The following is a 9234-nucleotide window of genomic DNA, read 5'->3' as shown; positions in this document are numbered from 1 at the left end:
TAACTGGGGATGTGCTGTTAATTCAGATAGTTGTTCTGATTTTGCCTCAAGCTCCCCAGCCCTGACTTCCTCAGTACTGGGCATTGCTACCCTTGCCCTCCACCTCCACCTTTGTTCTTTCTCAGACTCCTTCTCCGAATTGAACATTATCCAAAATTTTTAGAAACTTACAAATGTAATATATTGAATTCTCTATTTCAGTTTTATGGTAGTTTGTGCCTGAAGGCACTTTGCCGAGTGTGGCCCTCCCTTTTGTATAATCTTGTTTGGACCCAGCCTTCCGTATACACCCTTTATTTTCTCTTTCATGGGGCCTGTGGGTCTCTTTGTAAATTCCTTTTGGGAGACGGATGCCCTGTGAATTCCAGACAAGTTGCTTAGACCACCCTGCCCCAGAGCCATTTGCTGCTGACTGGGTGCCTTTGCTGGGCTCCTCCACCCTTGGGTGGAGACAGAAGTTTGGCCTCTTGCTTGGTGGTGATGTTTTGGCTGTGTTTTGTGAGTTTAGCCATATGGCAACCGGCTTCTTTCTCATTCCCTTTTGCTTTCTGGATGCCTAGTAGAGCAGCTTACATAGAGGAAAACAGGGAACTTTCTGAAAGGGGTGGGTATCTTTTTATTTCTCTTTAAAAGGCAGACTCCAGAGCAACTGCCAAGTCTGTAGAAAAACAGGGGTAGATTGTTCCTTACTGGGATGTTGACAACAGTGAGATTTATGGAAATTGCTAGTGATTAACTCAAGAGCAGAATGAGGTCTGAGCATCCTTTCCTACCATTGGGAGCATTTGCTCCTTCCTGTTTTCCTGGATCTTGGGCAGAAGCCACTCTGTTCCTTTGATCACCATATATATATGGTGATCATATATATATATATATATATATATATATATATATATATATATATATATCTGAGGCTATAGCACTCAGAACGTAGGTTTTGTTCTGATTCTTAAAGCTAGATATCATGGGTTGTACTGGATAGTTTTGTGTCAACTTGGCAGGAACTAGAATTATCTGAAAGGAAAAAAAACCTCAATTGAGAAAATGCCTCCCTAAGATCTTGCTCTAGGGCATTTTGTTATCATTAGGTGATTGATGTGGGAGGGCCCAGCCTATTGTGGGCAGTGCTATCTCCAGGCTGAACAAGCCATGGGGAGCAAGGCAATAAGCAGCACCCCTCCATGGTTTCCACATTAGCTCCTCCAGGTTTCAGCCCTGCTTGAGTTTCTGTTCTTATAAGCCAAGTAAACCTTTTTCTTCCCAACTTACTCTTTGTCATTGTGTTCATCAAGGCAATAGAAACCCTAAGAAGGACATGGGATATCCTTGTAATTCAGTGCTGGGAAGAAGGATGCAAGATGATCCCTGAGGTCTGCTAGCCAGCTACTCTAGCCTGACCTGCAACCCTGAGTCCCAGGAGGAGGCTGTCTCAAAAAACAGGGTACTTTGCTCATGAGGAATGATGCTAATAGTTGACCTCTGGTTACATATATGTGCATACACACAGACACATAGACACATGCAGACATACACACCCAGATACACACAGACACACACACATAAACAGAGAGAGAGAGAGAGAGAGAGAGAGAGAGAGAGAGAGAGAGAGAGAGAGAGAGACTCAGATACATTAATGCCTATTTTTATTGTTAGTTGGATTTTATAGTTAGCTTGTTGGGAACCTACTTAGGACATATTTGTGGAAATTATTGTCTGATCATCTAATTATAATCAATCTATGTTCTTGAGTGGCTAATTAATTAATCTGCTAGTCTACTTTTTGTATGTGAGAATCGTTGTCTGATGTAAATTAGGAATTAATCAGATTTTTTTTTTGTCTTCTAAACAAGCCTCCTATGTGCTAAGAAAGATTTGCTTAGAAAAGAATTAGTCCATTAGTGTCATAAAAGGAAGCAGGAAAAAAAGCAATTTGCTTATAGTTGACATAATTAGAGATAATTTGGCTCTTGAGACTGCTATTTATATTTGACCCCATTGGATATAAACATGGAAAAACAGGGGGGGAAAGTGATTAGGAATGCACACACCACACATTTATTTTTCAATTTCTGATTATTGCCTTGTTGGCAAATTACTGTGAATATCAACTCCTACATCAGGACGTAGGAATAAATTCTTGTCTTAGTTAGTGCTTCCATTGTTGTGAAGAGACACCATGACCAAGACAACTCTTTTTTTGATTTTTTTCTTTTATTGGATATTTTCTTTATTTACATTTCAAATGTTATCCCCTTTCCAGGTCTCCCCTTTGGAAGACCCCTATCCCATCCTGCCTCTATGAGAGTGTTCCTCCATCCATCCACCCACTCCCGCCTTCCAGCCCTGGCATTACCCTACACTGGGCCCAAGGGCCATTCCTCCCACTGATGTTCAACAAGGCATTCTCTGCCACATATGCAGTCAGTGACATGGGTCCCTCCATGAATACTCTTTGGTTGATGGGCCAGTCTCCAGGAGCTCCTCGGGGTCTGGCCAGTTGACACTGTTGCTCCCTCCATGGAGCTGCAACCCCCCTCAGCTCCTTAAGTCCCTTCTCCATCTCCTCCATATTTGGCTGCAAGCTTCTGCCTCTGTATTTGTCAGGCTCTGGCAGAGTCTCTCAGGAGACAGCTATATCACACTCTTGTCAGCAAGCACTTACCAGCATCCACAATAGTGTCTGGGTTTGGTAACTGTATATGGGATGGATCCCTAGTTGGGGCAGTCTCTGGATGGCCTTTCCTTCAGTCTCTGTTCCACACTTTGTCTCTATATTTCTTCCTGTGAGTATTTTGTTCCCCCTTCTAAGAAGCATTGAAGCATCCACAGTTTGGTCTTTCTTCTTCTTGAGCTTCATATGGTCTGTGAATTGTATCTTGGATATTCCTAACATTTGGACTATTATCCCACTTATCAGTGAGCACATACCACGTATATTCTTTTTGTGACTTGGTTACCTCACTCAGGATGATATTTTCAAGTTCCATCCATTTGCCTGTGAATTTCATAAAGTCATTGTTTTTAATAGCTGAATAACATTCCATTGTGTGAATGTACCACATTTTCTATATCCATTCCTCTGTTGAGGGACATCTGGATTGTTTCCAGCTTCTGGCTATTATAAATATGGCTGCTATGAACATAGTAGAACATGTGTCCTTATTACATGTTGGAGCATCTTCTGGGTGTATGCCCAGGAGTGGTATAGCTGGGTCCAAGGCTACTCTTATGAAGGAAAACATTTAATTGGAGCTAGATTACAGTTTCAGAGGTTCAGTCTATTATCATGGTGTGCATGGAAGTGTGCATGCAGGCATGATGCTGGAGGAGCCAAGATGTGGAACATCTTGTTCCACAGGCAGCATTAGACTGGGTTTCACACTGAACATACCTTGAGCATAGGAGACCTCAAATCCCATCTCCATGGTGACAGTGCTTCCACCAACAAGGCCACACCTACTCTAAAAAAGGCCATACCTCCAAATAGTGCCACTTCCTATGGGTCAAGCATTCAAACACATGAATCTATGGGGGACCAAACCTATTTAAACCACCACAGTTCCCATGGAACCTGATAGACAGTTCTGGCTTTGCCACCAAATACTATGCATTAGTGAAATAATTGATCTTGGTTTGCATTTCCCATCCCTTAATAGTGCTCTATCATGGCCAATTCCTTTGCTGTGCTTATCAAGTGAGTGGAGTCACAGTGGTCTCATTGCTAAAGTACTGGACATTACAAATGACAAAACATGTTTTTCACTGGTCGAAGCTCTGTGGGCAGTGTTAGTCTAGGGGCAGATGTATCTTAGATTTTAGCTGAATTATGAAGATCTTTACAAGGCCTTTGGAGCTTTGGTTCTTCTTACCTTACAAATGTCTTTTCTTATGTTTGGCTCTACTGCTGGACCAGTGATGTGGATCCAGCGCCCTGATTTCATAACTTGTCCGGTCCTGCAGGGGAGACACTATAAATGCCGTCGTCACTCTAGGTCTGCTGTCTCTAGGTCAGATAATGTGAAGTTCACTGGTGCCATTGAACAAGAAAGGGCTGAAGGTATGGAATGGCAGTGCAGAAGAGAAAACAGGAGTAGAAGAAACATAGCATCTTCAAGTGTGTTTCTCTGGAGTATCAGAGGAAAATACCTAAAACTAATTAAAAATGGTAAGTTAAAAAAGGACTGGGGAATGAAAAAAAAAAAAGAAAAGAAAAAGAAAGTGGCCATTCTTATTTCAAGTAAGGTAAGTTTTAAAACAGGAGCCTTAGGACAGCAGTGTGAGCCATGCTCTAGACAGAACAGTGAGGAACCATCGTGAACTCAACTTACGTGGTGAAAACCCCTTGTATTGGGTCTATGAATGGAAACTGACAATAGTCAAAGGCCATGTGATTTCAACATGCTTCTGTCCGCATTCATATGATTCAGTTAGTAACAGTAACAATCTAGGGACTGGTTAGATGGCTCAGTGGTTAAGAGCACAAGCTGCTGTTGTAGAGGGCCTGGGTTCTATTCCCAGCACCAAGATGGCAGCCAAGATGGAAGCTAAGAATGGCTGTAAAGCCTCCCTTTTCTTGGCCTTTGTGGGCTCCTGCATGCATGTGGTACATGCAAACTTACACAGGCACACACACATACACACATACACACACACACACACACACAAATAATATATAAATAGAATAGATCTTTTAAAATGAGGGACTATTTCAGGGGAATGTGGGAACACTTGAAAGATTAAAGTATACATATAAATTGTTTATAACCCAGAAACCTAGCCTTCTAAAACATTCATGAAATGTTTAAAAAATGATGAATCAGATCTTTGGACAGTGGAAAAAATGCAGAGAGGGCTAGAGAGAAAGGTCAGTGGGTAGGAACACTGCTTACTTTTCCAGAGGACCTGGCTTTTCTTTCCAGCACCATATGATGGATGGCTCACAGTGGCCTGGAGCTCCAGTTTCAAGTGACCTGAGATCTTCTTTTGACCTTCATGGTCTCCTGTGTGCACATGATATAATATGTACATGCAGGAAAACACATACACACACACACACACACACACACACACACACACACACACCAATATACCATGCACACTCACACACACACAGAGGTACACACACACAGCACACTTCCATCCATATAAATGAGTAATTATTTTTAAAATAACACATCCATCTCTTTTGCCAAGCATAAGAGATTACATATAGGCTGCATTGTCCAATTATATTATAAGGGAAGTAGAAATGGATGGCAGAGATATAAATAATAATTTAAAAGTTCAAATGCTCTAAAATTAAAAAGAAAAAATGAAATAGAACCCCACCCAAATACAACACCATCCTAATATTTATTTAACAGCACTTTTATCTTATCCTTTGGTTTGCAAGGATCTGAGGTTGCTGTGAAATATTTCAGATGGAGCATATGGCCTCACAATATGATCTGGAACATGAGCAGAAACAGCATAGGGATAGATGGAGTGGATCGCTTTTTCTGTCAGGGACATCTGTTCTCTAGTCCTCTTTCCTCTGCCCCTGACACAGGCAGAGACTAATGTCAACATACAATGTATTGTATTCCTTATCTCAAAGGAAGACATTTGTTTGCCAGCTTTCTGTATGATTTGCTGAGGATAAGTCGAAATCCTTGCAGCCAGGAGTCCCAGTGCTGAAGCAACATGGAGTGTCTGTGCCCCCTGTGAGGGCTTGACCCTGGACTGTAGGGAATGGATCATGCATCAGCATAAGCGGTTACTAGCTGGATCAGGGTACAGAACATACTGCTTTATTCAAACCACCACTGCATGGAGGTACATTTACAACAGGAAATGACCACTATATACGGTTAAAACACAAAAGTAAGTTTTATTTCTTAAAGACACAATCTTTTCTAAAATGTATTCTTCTCTCACAAATTACATCCCAACAGCTGTCTCCCCTCCCTTCTTCCCTCCTTCCCTCCTTCCCTCAACCACTCCTCCTCCGTTTCAGACAAGGGCAGGACTCCCAGGGATATCAAACAAACAGAATCTATCAAGTTGCAATAAGATTAGGCACCTCCCATCTTATGGCTGGATGAAGCAACCCAGAAGAAAGAAAAGGGTCCCAAAAGCAGAGAGAAGAGTCAGAGATAGCCCCTGCTCCTACTGTTAGGAGCCCCACAAGGAGACCAAGCTACGCAACCATAACCCATATGCAGGGCCTAGGCCAGATCCACGCAGGCTCCTTGGTTGTCCATTGAGTCTCTGTGCGCCCCTATGGGCCTTGATTAGTTGAATCTGCAGGTTTTCTTTGTGGTTTCCTTGGCGTCTGCAATTCTTCCTCCTCCTCTTCAGCAGCACTTCCGTAACCCTGGCTAGTGTTTGGCTGTGGGTCTCTGTATCTGTTTGCATCAATTGCTGGATGAAACTTCTCTGATGATGATGATTATGTTAGGCTCCTGTTAAAGACACAGTCTTAAGTTACCTTGGCAACAACTCTATATGTCATCATATCACCTTTGATGTCCGGAAAGCAAGGCATTGTGTTAAAATTTCAAGTTGAAAGAGGAAGGAGGAAATAATTTCTATGGTGTCGCTCCCAAGTTGTTTGGCGTCTTTTTCCATAGCTCTTGCTTTGGCATGAAAGTCATGGCAATCACTCGGAACCCACTTTTTGCTGAGGCAATGCGGGTTGGGTCGGGTCGGGGTGTGATTCCTAACCTTCCTTAGGCATCTGCAACAGTAACAGGATACAGGAAAGAAAGGAGCTACGGAGTCTTCTGTCGACTGCAGCCACCATCAGCAGCTGCCACTTGGTGGCGGTGATGGGTTCAGGCCAGGCTGAAGAGGTACTGAGTCACTTTCCTGATGTACCTTCTGCAGCTCAGAACTCGGTGATAACAAATATAATTCACGCACTATTTTGCATGATTTAATTTACCACACTAGCAGAAGTTCTTAAAAGACAGACACAAGCAACAGGTGAAGTTCACTCAGAAAACCACCCTTCTCTTGCTAGTCACTGTGGTTGGGTATCCCTGTTGATAGGAGGCTTTTGGTTTTTTCAGATCAATATCTCATATTGCCAAATGTTTCAGTAAATATTTCTTGGGCTCCATAGTCATCTTGTGGGGACCAAAAAAAAAAAAATCAGCAGTTGAAGAGACCACAAGGGGTGGCTGGAAAACTCATGTGGAAGCAGGAGACTGGCTGGGGACTGAGTGTAATTCTGCCAGAATCAGGGTCCAGAGGTGATGTGGCAAGAGGTGAGGGGGTTGAGAAATGCTGCCAAGATGGTAAAGCATAGTGGCTTCTTTGTGTGGCAGTGGGGATCTGAGGGGGTCTAGGGTGACTGGTGACTTAGCTGTGAGGTAGTGGGGATCTGAGGGGATCTAGGGTGACTGGTGACTTAGCTGTGTGGCAGTGGGGATCTAAGGGGATCTAGGGTGACTGGTGACTTAGCTGTGTGGCAGTGGGGATCTAAGGGGGTCTAGGGTGACTGGTGACTTAGCTGTGAGGCAGTGGGGATCTAAGGGGATCTAGGTTGGAGATGACTTACCTGTGAGGAAGTGAGGATCTGAGGGGGGGATCTAGGGTACATTCTGTTTCAGCTCTGTTCATACCATTAATGGAATGGGCTTCTAGAGGACATGCAGTTGTCCCACATTCTGGAGCCCGATGGGCCAACGACTCACAGACTATACAAGCAGGTGTGTGTGTTACAAACTATTAGAACTGTGGGGAGTGGAAGAAAAGGTCTACCTCAGTAGACTGTGGTAGGCTGAAAAAAATGTCCCCTCTAATCTGTGACTGTGTTACTTCACACAGAAGCAGAGATGTTATAGATACATGAGCCAAATGAAAGATGCTGAATTACAGGGATTGTCTTGATGTATTCAAGTGCATCCAATGTGATCACAAGGACCTCTTAAGGCAGAGGCCAGGAGTCAGAAGGAGGGGTCATGTGACAGTGGAGCAGGGTGCATGCATGTGCATGTGTGTGTGTGTGTGTGTGTGTGTGTGTGTGTGTGTGTGTATGTGTGTAGTCAGAGGGAGTGGTCATGTGACATTTGATTGGGTGGGATGTGGAGGGTAGTGGTTAGGAAGGTAGGAATAGGGGGTGGGGAAGTACGGGGTGGGAGGTAGAGGTGGTATAGCTATGAGAGAAGAGGTCAGAGTGATACAGAACAATGGGCAGGGAGCACAGCAGATTCTAGAAACTGGCCTAGCAAGAACATGGACACCTTTAGTATCTCCTCCATACAGTGCACAGGGCTGCCAACGCATAGGGATTTCGACTTGTGAGATAATAAACCTGATGTTTTGAATCACCAAGGTTGTGTCAGCGGAGAACTTACAGGCATCCTCTTACATTCATTCCCTTCATCTTCACTTCCTGTTCCCCACAGCCTTTAGGGACTGTAGCTGTGAGCTCTCCCACCAACTCGACACTAACCCTGGCTTCTTGTACTTCACAGTGAGGCAGAACTATCACCAGGCAATTGGCTCAGGTTTCAGCACAGTGAATTGCTAGACCTGTGGAGACAGAAGCAGCACCAAGCCATGCTTTAATTTCTATGGACTACCACACTGACTGGAGCTGTTAGTAACATCTTGAGAGTTCAACAATTAATTTATACTGGAAGTGTCACTGTGGAAATACATTTTAAGACATTTCTGGTACCTACTCTTGTACTATTTTTTTTTTTTTTTTACAGTTATTTGATTACTTTGCAGTTCCTGCTTGGGTCTTCATTTCATACTTTGCCTTCATCATGATCTGTATTTATAGATGCCTGGAATTCCTATAGGGCTTAATAGTGTAGAAGCAGTGGGAGTCTAGGCCTCATTCTGGGCTGGATCAATTGTAGGCATAAATTTTTTGTAACCTACTTTTAATGTGGTTTTTAGTGGAAGAGAAAAGTTATTAGGATGTGGGGGGAGTGGACCTGTTTAGCAATAGTATTTTGGGAGTGAGCTCGATCTCCTTTGGCAGTAGTTTAGTCTTGTAGCAAACATCAAATATGACTCAGCAGCTGCAGACCAGTCCTCTAGGCAGGCAGATACCATACATGAACCATCAGCTACAGTCTAGTCCTTTGGGCAGGCAGACACCAGGCACAAACTAACAACTGTAGTTTTAATCTCGAAGAAACCGACAGGCTTGCTAACCAGCCTGAGGCAAGACTGCTGAGGTGGCAAGCTGCCATAGAAACCTCATGAGTTCTTGGCCAGTTTTTCTCAGTGGCA

Source organism: Mastomys coucha, unplaced genomic scaffold (assembly GCF_008632895.1).
Source record: "Mastomys coucha isolate ucsf_1 unplaced genomic scaffold, UCSF_Mcou_1 pScaffold5, whole genome shotgun sequence".
Classification (NCBI taxonomy): domain Eukaryota; kingdom Metazoa; phylum Chordata; class Mammalia; order Rodentia; family Muridae; genus Mastomys; species Mastomys coucha.
The sequence above is the reverse complement of the archived record's forward strand: the minus strand, read 5'-3'. Positions refer to the sequence as shown.